We start from the raw sequence: 11269 nt of genomic DNA, 5'->3' as shown, positions 1-11269 counted from the left end.
AGCAAAGTCTCTAAAACTTGTAAATCATCCTCCTTATATTCAGGCTAAAAAATATAAGGACCTGGATCATCATTATAAGTACCAAAGTATGGTAGTCTTAGTTGTTTATGAAGTCTGCTATGATTAATAGTGTCGTAAAAAAGGAAACTCAAACGAGATGGGTATGTGAAATTAATGCGCCACCATATGCTTAAAATGAGCAAAATACATAATTATATATTATGAATGTGCTCGTTTTCCCCCAGTGTTTTTACTAAATAGAATCATGCATAAACAAAGTAAAACGTGTTTGTTCTACATAAGGATTGTGAATGATAGACAATATCCCCAAAAAGTACAGTACCCTTTGAAAACATTACATTTCAATTATTGGATTTAAGACAAATACCCTGCAGGTACATTGTGAAAACCATAACTACAACACAGGCATTGTTGCTAGCAGCGGTTGCATGCAGTCTTATCATTTATAGGGTCATATGATGGCACACTGATATGAAAAAGTAGTGGTTTGCTTGTCGAGATAACAATATGGTGGCGTTATTAAACATTCCCACTAGAGAGCACATTTTCACAATTTATCTTTTCAGGCGACCCATAACGCAGTTTCCGTGTGAATGAAAGGCTAAAACAAACTTTACCCTTTTCACCTAGAAGCGTTCCCGTGTGGACAGGACCTAATTTTTCCATTTGTAAACATGAAACATATTTAATACCATTCAGTTACAAGGACTTTATTTCATAAATGGCTATGTTAACAATTGCAGGACTTAACATTTCAATTCCTCCAATTATACAAACCTCATAAACCAAACAGTTGGCCATCAGGACAGTAAGTGGATATAAGCTTCCTGCCATCCCTGGATGTTGACAAACAAAAATAAATACCACACATCAGTAACTACAATATTTTTCCAAAGAATTTAACATTCCAAAACAACAATGAATCTAGTGCATATTGTGAAGATATGGGAGCAAGCTTGAGTCAGATGGCCCCTGGATGTCATCAGTTTGTCAGATTGGAGTGTATCGCCACTGCAACACACCCCAACGACAGGTGCTACTCATCACTCTCATAACTCACTCCACACTTTTTTATGCAGAAAAAAATGTTATAGCTAACATGTGAAGACAGTTCAATGTTGTAGTTTGCTTTAGTGTATTTTAATCCATTGCAACCACTGAGTGGACATTTCATACACAAAATGATGGCTGTCTGATAATGTTACACATTTTAAAAAAAAGCGAACCATGACAGCTTTGGTCACTTGGCAGACAAAATGTTCACTATAAAACAGGGTTCTGCAGGTAAAAGCAAATCTAATTTTATGTTTTTATAAACAGTTATAATGCCCAGGCTCTAAAGCAGTTTTTCATTACTGTAGTATTTTGTACAGATCTAATGGGCAGGTAAATAACTTATTCTAGATGCATAAACAAAAATGGACTTTCAAAATTTGTTAGCAGGTGGTCAGGTGATTTGTTTTGTTGTCCTTTTTGTTGCCAATTGTGTGACATTTTAATGCCTTAAGTTGTGCAAAATCCATTAAATTACCTAATTTGTAATGACCTGGATAAACCCTGTAAAATGTTCTTCAAATTGCCATATAATCAGAAAGCTTTATGCTATGATAGGAGCAAAACCATTTACCCTTTTGATGTAAACTACTTGGCCGTTCATCCGCTGACAAACATCAGACTGAAGCGTTGCTGCAAAACACAAAACATTTCTTAAATCACAAGATTCTGCAAAAAAAAAAAAAAAAAGTGAACACATCAGAATTACAAACTATGTTCATAATATCTTCAACTTAAACACATTTATTCATCTATGGCAACATTTGTAGGATTTGAGAAATATCTGTTATAGCAAAATCCCACTAATCAAGTATTTGCCAGCACGACAGCAGATTTATATCCTTTCTCTGGGAGGATCAACAGCTTTCCACCATCCTCACTCAGATGCTAAACTATATTAACAGATGCTAAACTATATTAAAAAATATGAAGACAATTCTAGGAAATCACAATGACTATTAATAGAGAAATCTATCCAAAATGAATCAAGTGACATTATCATATAAATTAATCTTAAGTATAAAACTGTACAGCTTTGGAAGCAGCTTGTTACTGTAGTCTAGAAATAACCGACAATTATGGCCTTAATATCTGGCAATACGAGTACACATCACAGTGGATGAAAAAATATGTCTAAAATATGCCCAAAGTTTCCACAATGTTTTCATGTGGAACCTGATCAAATCCCATTTTGCATCTTTTGCCAAATTGTCTCATTACTTGTTGGTACCACATCAACAGAATCCTGCTCAAACATCCTCACTTCAATAGAATATGATTTCCCCTCTTTTTTGTGGAGTGCTTGTTTGGTGTGCCAGACTGTGACAATTTGAGTTTCTTTTAAACTTCATTTTCAAGTTCCCTGATGATCCTTGTAAGATTCTTCAATCTTACAATTTCACTACCCATTTCACAGCGTTCAACATTTCAGCACTCACTTTCCGGTGACAGTTTTGCCCGTTGGAGATTACTCCTTTTTAGGTTTTTTGTAAGTCTGCGATTGTTTTCAACAATTTCCCTTGTGCATCAATTAAGTTTTTGTAAGTCTTTCGCTGAGCTGCGCAGGGGTTTATGGGAAATGAGTTTTACTTCTCCAGCCGGCTTACTCAACATGGCCACAAAAAAAAATGATATACTTAACGATTTATTGTGACTTTATGTATTTGTATGCAATGTGCTATACTTTTGTTTATATAAGATTTTTTATTCGGGACAGAAGTAGTGCCTCTCAGATGAAACTATTAATTTAGTTATATCTGGTCTAAAAATATTAAACAAATTAAAATTTTGCTAAGAGTAAGATGCAGTGTAATTTCAAACTATTTTTTGATCAAATTAAAGCAGAACTTGTTTTGCATTGTCTTTTATTTGTATTACCGTATTTTCCGCACTATAAGGCGCACCTAAAAACCACAAATTTTCTCAAAAGCTGACAGTGCGCCTTATAACCCGGTGCGCTTTATATATGGATAAATATTAAGATTCATTTTCATAAAGTTTAGGTCTCGCAACTACGGTAAACAGCCGCCATCTTTTTTCCCCGTAGAAGAAGCGCGCGGTGCATGCTGGGATATGTGACGTTTCATTTCCATTTGTGTGTTTATGTAAAGACCCCAAAATGGCTCCTATTAAGTGTGTTGTCTGTCTAATTATAAATAATGCAGACGAGGCGTGTTAACTGAGTTCTCAACGTTTACTCACAGCGTGCTCATAACCACATTCTAACTCCCAGCATACAACAACGCTTCTCAGGGCTACCGCGCATGCTCGTAACTATCGTTGCATGCTGGGTAGTGTAGTTGTTATATTTGCTAGGCTCATAACATCACATTGAGAGACACGCTTACGAGCTTAATTCAATACTCGCCGTCATTCCGGGTGGATTGACAAAAGACCTCCAGCCGCTAGATATTGGTGTCAACAGGGCATTCGAAGCTAGACTGCTAACTGCGTGGGAACAGTGGATGACGAAGAAGCGCGCGGTGCATGCTGGGATATGTGACGTTTCATTTCCATTTGTGTGTTTATGTAAAGACCCCAAAATGGCTCCTATTAAGTGTGTTGTCTGTCTAATTATAAATAATGCAGACGAGGCGTGTTAACTGAGTTCTCAACGTTTACTCACAGCGTGCTCATAACCACATTCTAACTCCCAGCATACAACAACGCTTCTCAGGGCTACCGCGCATGCTCGTAACTATCGTTGCATGCTGGGTAGTGTAGTTGTTATATTTGCTAGCTCATAACAGCACATTGAGAGACACGCTTACGCGCTTAATTCAATACTCGCCGTCATTCCGGGTGGATTGACAAAAGACCTCCAGCCGCTAGATATTGGTGTCAACAGGGCATTCGAAGCTAGACTGCTAACTGCGTGGGAACAGTGGATGACGAAGAAGCGCGCGGTGCATGCTGGGATATGTGACGTTTCATTTCCATTTGTGTGTTTATGTAAAGACCCCAAAATGGCTCCTATTAAGTGTGTTGTCTGTCTAATTATAAATAATGCAGACGAGGCGTGTTAACTGAGTTCTCAACGTTTACTCACAGCGTGCTCATAACCACATTCTAACTCCCAGCATACAACAACGCTTCTCAGGGCTACCGCGCATGCTCGTAACTATCGTTGCATGCTGGGTAGTGTAGTTGTTATATTTGCTAGCTCATAACAGCACATTGAGAGACACGCTTACGCGCTTAATTCAATACTCGCCGTCATTCCGGGTGGATTGACAAAAGACCTCCAGCCGCTAGATATTGGTGTCAACAGGGCATTCGAAGCTAGAGTGCTAACTGCGTGGGAACAATGGATGACAGAAGGCGAACACACCTTCACTAAGACGAGGAGGCAGCGCCAGACGACGCCAACATCTGCCAGTGGATCGTAAATTTGCCCAACTTTTCACTTCGGACACCGAAGACGAAGGATTTACGAATGAAGAATAACTTCAGAAAGTGAGCGCTATGTTTATTTTGTGTGTTGTGACATTAACGTTCGAGCAACATTATGTTGCTATTGCTCTGCACTATTTTGAATTTTACTATGTTTGTGATTGCACATTTGCGTACATTTTGGGAGTGAACAGAGTTGTTAGAACGCTGGTTTTTAATATATTATTAAAGTTTGACTGACCTATCTGACTGTTTTTTTGACATTCCCTTTAGCGCAGCGTAGGCGCAGCTTATAGTCCGGGGCGGCTTATTGGTGGACAAAGTTATGAAATATGCCATTCATTGAAGGTGCGGCTAATAATCCGGTGCGCCTTATAGTGCGGAAAATACGGTAATTGGTTTATTATAAAAAGAAGAAGTAATAAATGTAGATTTAATTTGTTGTGAAAAAATCTGAGATTTTAAATGAAGGCCGTCTCACCCAGACCTAGTTCACTGTGACCGTACACATGAAAGACCATATAGAGTAGTTTTATCTAGGGATGTCCGATAATGGCCTTTTGCCGATATCTGATATTGTCCAACTCTTTAATTACCGGTACCGATATCAACCGATATATACAGTCGTGGAATTAACATTATTATGCCTAATTTGGACAACCAGGTATGGTGAAGACTACTCTTCAGGGCACAGCCTCTGATCTTCAGGCCAGGGTCTTCTAAAGATCCCAAAATCCCGTTTTAAAACCTGTGGAGACCTGGCATTCCAGGCAATAGCTCCCAGACTCTAGAACAATGTGCACCAGTCCCTCCGTGATCTTGACTGTGTTGAAACTTTCAAGAACATTTTGAAAACTTTTTAGTAAAGCTTTTAGTTATTGCACCCTTTAACTATCATTTTTTATCCACTTTGTACCCTTTTTATGATGTTGCCCCCGTTTTAATTTAAATCGTTGTTTTACTTCAGCACTTTGTGATGTTATCTGTGAAAAGTGCTTTATAAACAAAATGTACTTACTATGGACAGGATTTGTCAACCATTTGCGTTTACAGCTACCATTTTAGGGAGGGAATTTTGGCTACTTCCCTGCTTTCTTTGTCATGTAGGGCTGGGCGATATACTCGCTATATCGCGGGTTTGTCTCTGTGCAATATTGAAAATGACTACATCGTGATGTTCGAGTATACGTTCTCAAGCAGTTGCTTTTAGCTGCGGGGCATTAAATTGCATGCGTTTCTCACTCTTTCCTGTCTCTCCTTCTCGCAGATACTTAACAAGCGCACCTTCTTACATACGTCACATACTGTCACGTGAGCAGCGCCACACGCTCCAAGACAAGTAGCGACATGGTAACGTTAGCTGTGATGCTAACAGCTAACGGTATGGTTTGACGAGAGAAAGAAGGTGCGAATCTGGTAACAAATGGAGGAATAATTAATTCCCAAGAAAAACAGCACGGGGTCCGTCGTATGACGGTGGTTTGGCTTCAAGCGGGACTCCGTTCGGCGCCACACCATCTAAATGCTGAAGCAACTATTTCCACATCAACACCGTAGGACATATACTATTTGATATGCAGCTCATTTTTATGTGACACGTATTGAAATATCTTGTGTGTCATCATGTTTTAAACTATTGTAGTGGCGTTCTGGACAAAAAAAGTACACTTTAATTTAGTGTTGTTTTGATAAGTCATCTTAGTGACACCATGCACAAAAGTGCACTAATAACTTGTTTTAAAATGTCTGACAATCTTGCACTTTCTGTTTTGAAATGACATGAATGTTTGTGCCACTGCTTAATAAATACACTTTTGCTAAATTGACTTAGTTGTGATTTCCCTCTCTGCATGAAAGTTTAAAATGAGCATATATTAATGCAGTATGAAGAAGAATGTTTTAATGTAGACACATAAAATCATCACACTGCTGTGATTATATGCATCAGGTGTTCATTCAAGGCTAAAGCAAAATATCGAGATATATATCGTGTATCGCGATATGGCCTAAAAATATCGAGATATTAAAAAAAGGCCATATCTCACAGCCCTATTGTCATGTTATAATCTGGAAGGCAATCATGTTGTCCGTAGAATGTGTTGCAAACCCCCCAAAAAACGAGCAACCTACCGGGCCGCACTTTGGACTTACAATATAAGCGACCAACGAACGCCCCCGAACGGGACAAGCAGTAGAAAATGAATGAATGAACGCCTGAACGACCGTCGCTATGCTAGTACAAAACATTTGTGTAGAAATATAAACCTAAGACAGCTAAAAAGGTTTCACAACATGAAAGTATAACAAAGCTAACTTTATTTTATATTCGAAATGTACCACGTCGCAAACAAAGCTAGCAACATTAGCTAACTTAGCATCTTGCTAGCTAACTCGAGTAGCTTCAATTCTAAAGTACAGACTAATAATTCCTGGAGGTAACTTCCTTTGTCTGCGTCTTGCAAAATCATTCCTACCAACAATTAAAACTTACCGTTATTGTTCTTTAATAAGCTTCGCCGTCGACGACTGTAGTTTTTTTTTCTTTCTTCTGACTGACGAACGTCACTTCCGTTCTGTTTTAAATGTCGCGTCATGCTGAGGCAATATCTGATTGGCTACATTGTCTGGACGTTTATTGGCCAATCGCTTTCACGTGATGTAAATGCAAGACTGCTATTGGTTGTATGGGCCGCGCGTCATTTGAAATCTTAGTTACGTAAAGTAAGATAAAATAACATTTCTATGACTAAATAAAAATAGAACCATTAGGACAAAAATGTTTTTATAACCAAAAATCTGTGAAAACTATGATGCTGTGCTCCAAATTTGGATTATTTACGGAACTTGTGTGAGCCAATCGCTTTACACCTTGTTACACACACATATATATATATATATATATATATATATATATATATATATATATATATATGTATATACATATATATATATATATATATATACACACACACACACACACACATATATATATATATAGATATATGTATATATACATATATATATATATATATATATATATATATATATATATGTCTTAATAAGGTTATCCAAAAAATAGTGCTCGATACCGTAGTAGAGCGCTACACACACACATATATATATATATATATATATATGTATATACATATATATATATATATATATATACACACACACACACATATATATATATATATAGATATATGTATATATACATATATATATATATATATATATATATATATATATATATATATATATATATATATATATATATATATATATATATATATATATATATATATATATATATATATATGTCTTAATAAGGTTATCCAAAAAATAGTGCTCGATACCGTAGTAGAGCGCAATATATGTATGTGTGGGGAAAAAAAATCACAAGACTATTTCATCTCTACAGGCCTGTTTCATGAGGGGGGGTACCCTCAATCATCAGGAGATTTTCATCTATATATATATAAAATGCAATGTAAGATAAACTAAGCTTTCTACAACTAAATAAAATATCTAAATTAATATGACATTTATTTAATTATGTAACATAAAATGAAATAATTTTTTACAAAATATATTTAATTACGTAACGTAAGATAAAATAACACCTCCATGACTAAAAAAACAAAAACAATATGAAAAACTGTATTTAATGATGTAACGTAAGATAAAATAACATATTTATAACTAAATGAAAATAAAACCAAAAATACATTTAAGTAACGTAAGATAAAATAACTTATTTATAACTAAATAACAAATATAACCAATAAGACATTTATTTATTATTTAACGTAAGTTTACATAACTTTTCTATGACCATATAAAAATAAAAATAATATGATGAAATGTATCCAATTATGTAAAGTAAGATAAAATAACATTTCTATGACTAAATAAAAATAGAACCATAAGGACAAAAATGTATTTATAACCAAAAAGCTGTGAAAACTATAATGCTGTGCTCCAAATTGGGATTATTTAGGGAATTTATGTGTACCTATGGCTATAAAATGCAATGTAAGATAAACTAAGCTTTCTACAACTAAATAAAACATCTAAATTAATATGACATTTATTTAATTATGTAACATAAAATGAAATAATTTTTGACAAAATATATTTAATTACGTAACGTAAGATAAAATAACACTTCCATGACTAAAAAACAAAAACAATGTGAAAAACTGTATTTAATTATGTAACGTAAGATAAAATAACATATTTATAACTAAATGAAAATAAAACCAAAAATACATTTAAGTAACGTAAGATAAAATAACTTATTTATAACTAAATAAAAATATAACCAATAAGACATTTATTAATTATTTAACGTGAGATTACATAACTTTTCTAAGACCATATAAAAATAAACATATGACGAAATGTATCCAATTATGTAACGTGATATAAAATAACATTTATATGACGAAATAAACATAAAAACCAATATGACAATTATTTAATTATGTAACCAAACATAAAATAACCTGACTATATAAAAATGAAACTAATACGACAACATGTTTTTAATTACAGGTAAAAGCCAGTAAATTAGAATATTTTGAAAAACTTGATTTATTTCAGTAATTGCATTCAAAAGGTGTAACTTGTACATTATATTTATTCATTGCACACAGACTGATGCATTCAAATGTTTATTTCATTTAATTTTGATGATTTGAAGTGGCAACAAATGAAAATCCAAAATTCCGTGTGTCACAAAATTAGAATATTACTTAAGGCTAATACAAAAAAGGGATTTTTAGAAATGTTGGCCAACTGAAAAGTATGAAAATGAAAAATATGAGCATGTACAATACTCAATACTTGGTTGGAGCTCCTTTTGCCTCAATTACTGCGTTAATGCGGCGTGGCATGGAGTCGATGAGTTTCTGGCACTGCTCAGGTGTTATGAGAGCCCAGGTTGCTCTGATAGTGGCCTTCAACTCTTCTGCGTTTTTGGGTCTGGCATTCTGCATCGTCCTTTTCACAATACCCCACAGATTTTCTATGGGGCTAAGGTCAGGGGAGTTGGCGGGCCAATTTAGAACAGAAATACCATGGTCCGTAAAACAGGCACGGGTAGATTTTGCGCTGTGTGCAGGCGCCAAGTCCTGTTGGAACTTGAAATCTCCATCTCCATAGAGCAGGTCAGCAGCAGGAAGCATGAAGTGCTCTAAAACTTGCTGGTAGACGGCTGCGTTGACCCTGGATCTCAGGAAACAGAGTGGACCGACACCAGCAGATGACATGGCACCCCAAACCATCACTGATGGTGGAAACTTTACACTAGACTTCAGGCAACGTGGATCCTGTGCCTCTCCTGTCTTCCTCCAGACTCTGGGACCTCGATTTCCAAAGGAAATGCAAACCATGCCATGTCATCTGCTGGTGTCGCCTGCACACAGCGCAAAATCTACCCGTGCCTGGGGTATTGTGAAAAGGAAGATGCAGAATGCCAGACCCAAAAACGCAGAAGAGTTGAAGGCCACTATCAGAGCAACCTGGGCTCTCATAACACCTGAGCAGTGCCAGAAACTCATCGACTCCATGCCACGCCGCATTAACGCAGTAATTGAGGCAAAAGGAGCTCCAACCAAGTATTGAGTATTGTACATGCTCATATTTTTCATTTTCATACTTTTCAGTTGGCCAACATTTCTAAAAATCCCTTTTTTGTATTAGCCTTAAGTAATATTCTAATTTTGTGACACACGGAATTCTGGATTTTCATTTGTTGCCACTTCAAATCATCAAAATTAAATGAAATAAACATTTGAATGCATCAGTCTGTGTGCAATGAATAAATATAATGTACAAGTTACACCTTTTGAATGCAATTACTGAAATAAATCAAGTTTTTCAAAATATTCTAATTTACTGGCTTTTACCTGTATGTAACGTAAGATAAAATAGCCTTTTTACAACTAAATAAATGTTACATATATTTAATTATGTAACATAAGATGAAGTAATTTTTGACAAACTATAATTAATTATGTAACGCAAGATAAAATAACATTTCTATGACTAAATAAACATAAAACCAATATGAAAACAAATATTTAATTATGCAACGTAAGATAAAATAACCTATCTATGACTAAATAAAAATAAAACCCATATGACAAAATGTATTTAATTATGTAACGTAAGAAAAAATAACCTAATATAAAATGCATTTAATTATTCAACGTAACATTTTATAACCTTTTTATAACTAAATAAAAATACAACTAATATCACAAAATGCATTTAAATAACCATTCTATGATTACATAGAAATAAAACCAGAATGACAACTTTTATTAAATTATTTAACCTGCGAAGAAATAATCTCTATGACTAAATACAAAAATGATATGACAAAATGTATTCAATTATGACACGTAAGATGAAATAACAATAAAAACCAATATGACAACATTTATTTAATTATGTAACCCAGCATAAAATAACCTGACCATATAAAAATAAAACTAATACAACAAAATGTTTTTAATTATGTAACGTAAGATAAAATAACATTTATATGACTAAATAAGCATTAAACCAACATGACAAAATATATTTAAGTATTAACATGGTATAAAATAACCTATAACCAAATCCAAATAAAAATAAGACAAAATTATTTTATTTATGCAACCTAAAATTAAATGACCTTTCTATGACTAAATACAATAAAACTAATATCACAAAATGCATTTAAATATGCACCATAAGATCAAATAATTCATAGAAATAAAACCAGAATGACATTTCTTTAATTATGTAATGT

General features: G+C 34.5%; 1 long non-coding RNA gene and 1 other non-coding gene across 2 annotated transcripts; both read right to left on the bottom strand.

Annotated features, from left to right (window-relative positions):
- Positions 1–715: 715 nt before the first annotated feature.
- On the bottom strand, positions 716–7042 carry LOC133615915 (uncharacterized). The gene is made up of 3 exons (XR_009816791.1): positions 6959–7042; positions 1649–1707; positions 716–857 (listed from the first exon to the last, which is right to left on the bottom strand). It is a non-coding gene; the product is annotated as an uncharacterized lncRNA (long non-coding RNA).
- LOC133616265 (small nucleolar RNA SNORD67) lies at positions 977–1075 on the bottom strand. The gene has a single exon (XR_009816838.1). It is a non-coding gene; the product is annotated as a small nucleolar RNA SNORD67 (small nucleolar RNA).
- Positions 7043–11269: the final 4227 nt, after the last annotated feature.

Source organism: Nerophis lumbriciformis, linkage group LG15 (genome assembly GCF_033978685.3).
Source record: "Nerophis lumbriciformis linkage group LG15, RoL_Nlum_v2.1, whole genome shotgun sequence".
Lineage (NCBI taxonomy): Eukaryota > Metazoa > Chordata > Actinopteri > Syngnathiformes > Syngnathidae > Nerophis > Nerophis lumbriciformis.
The sequence above is the reverse complement of the archived record's forward strand: the minus strand, read 5'-3'. Positions and strand labels throughout refer to the sequence as shown.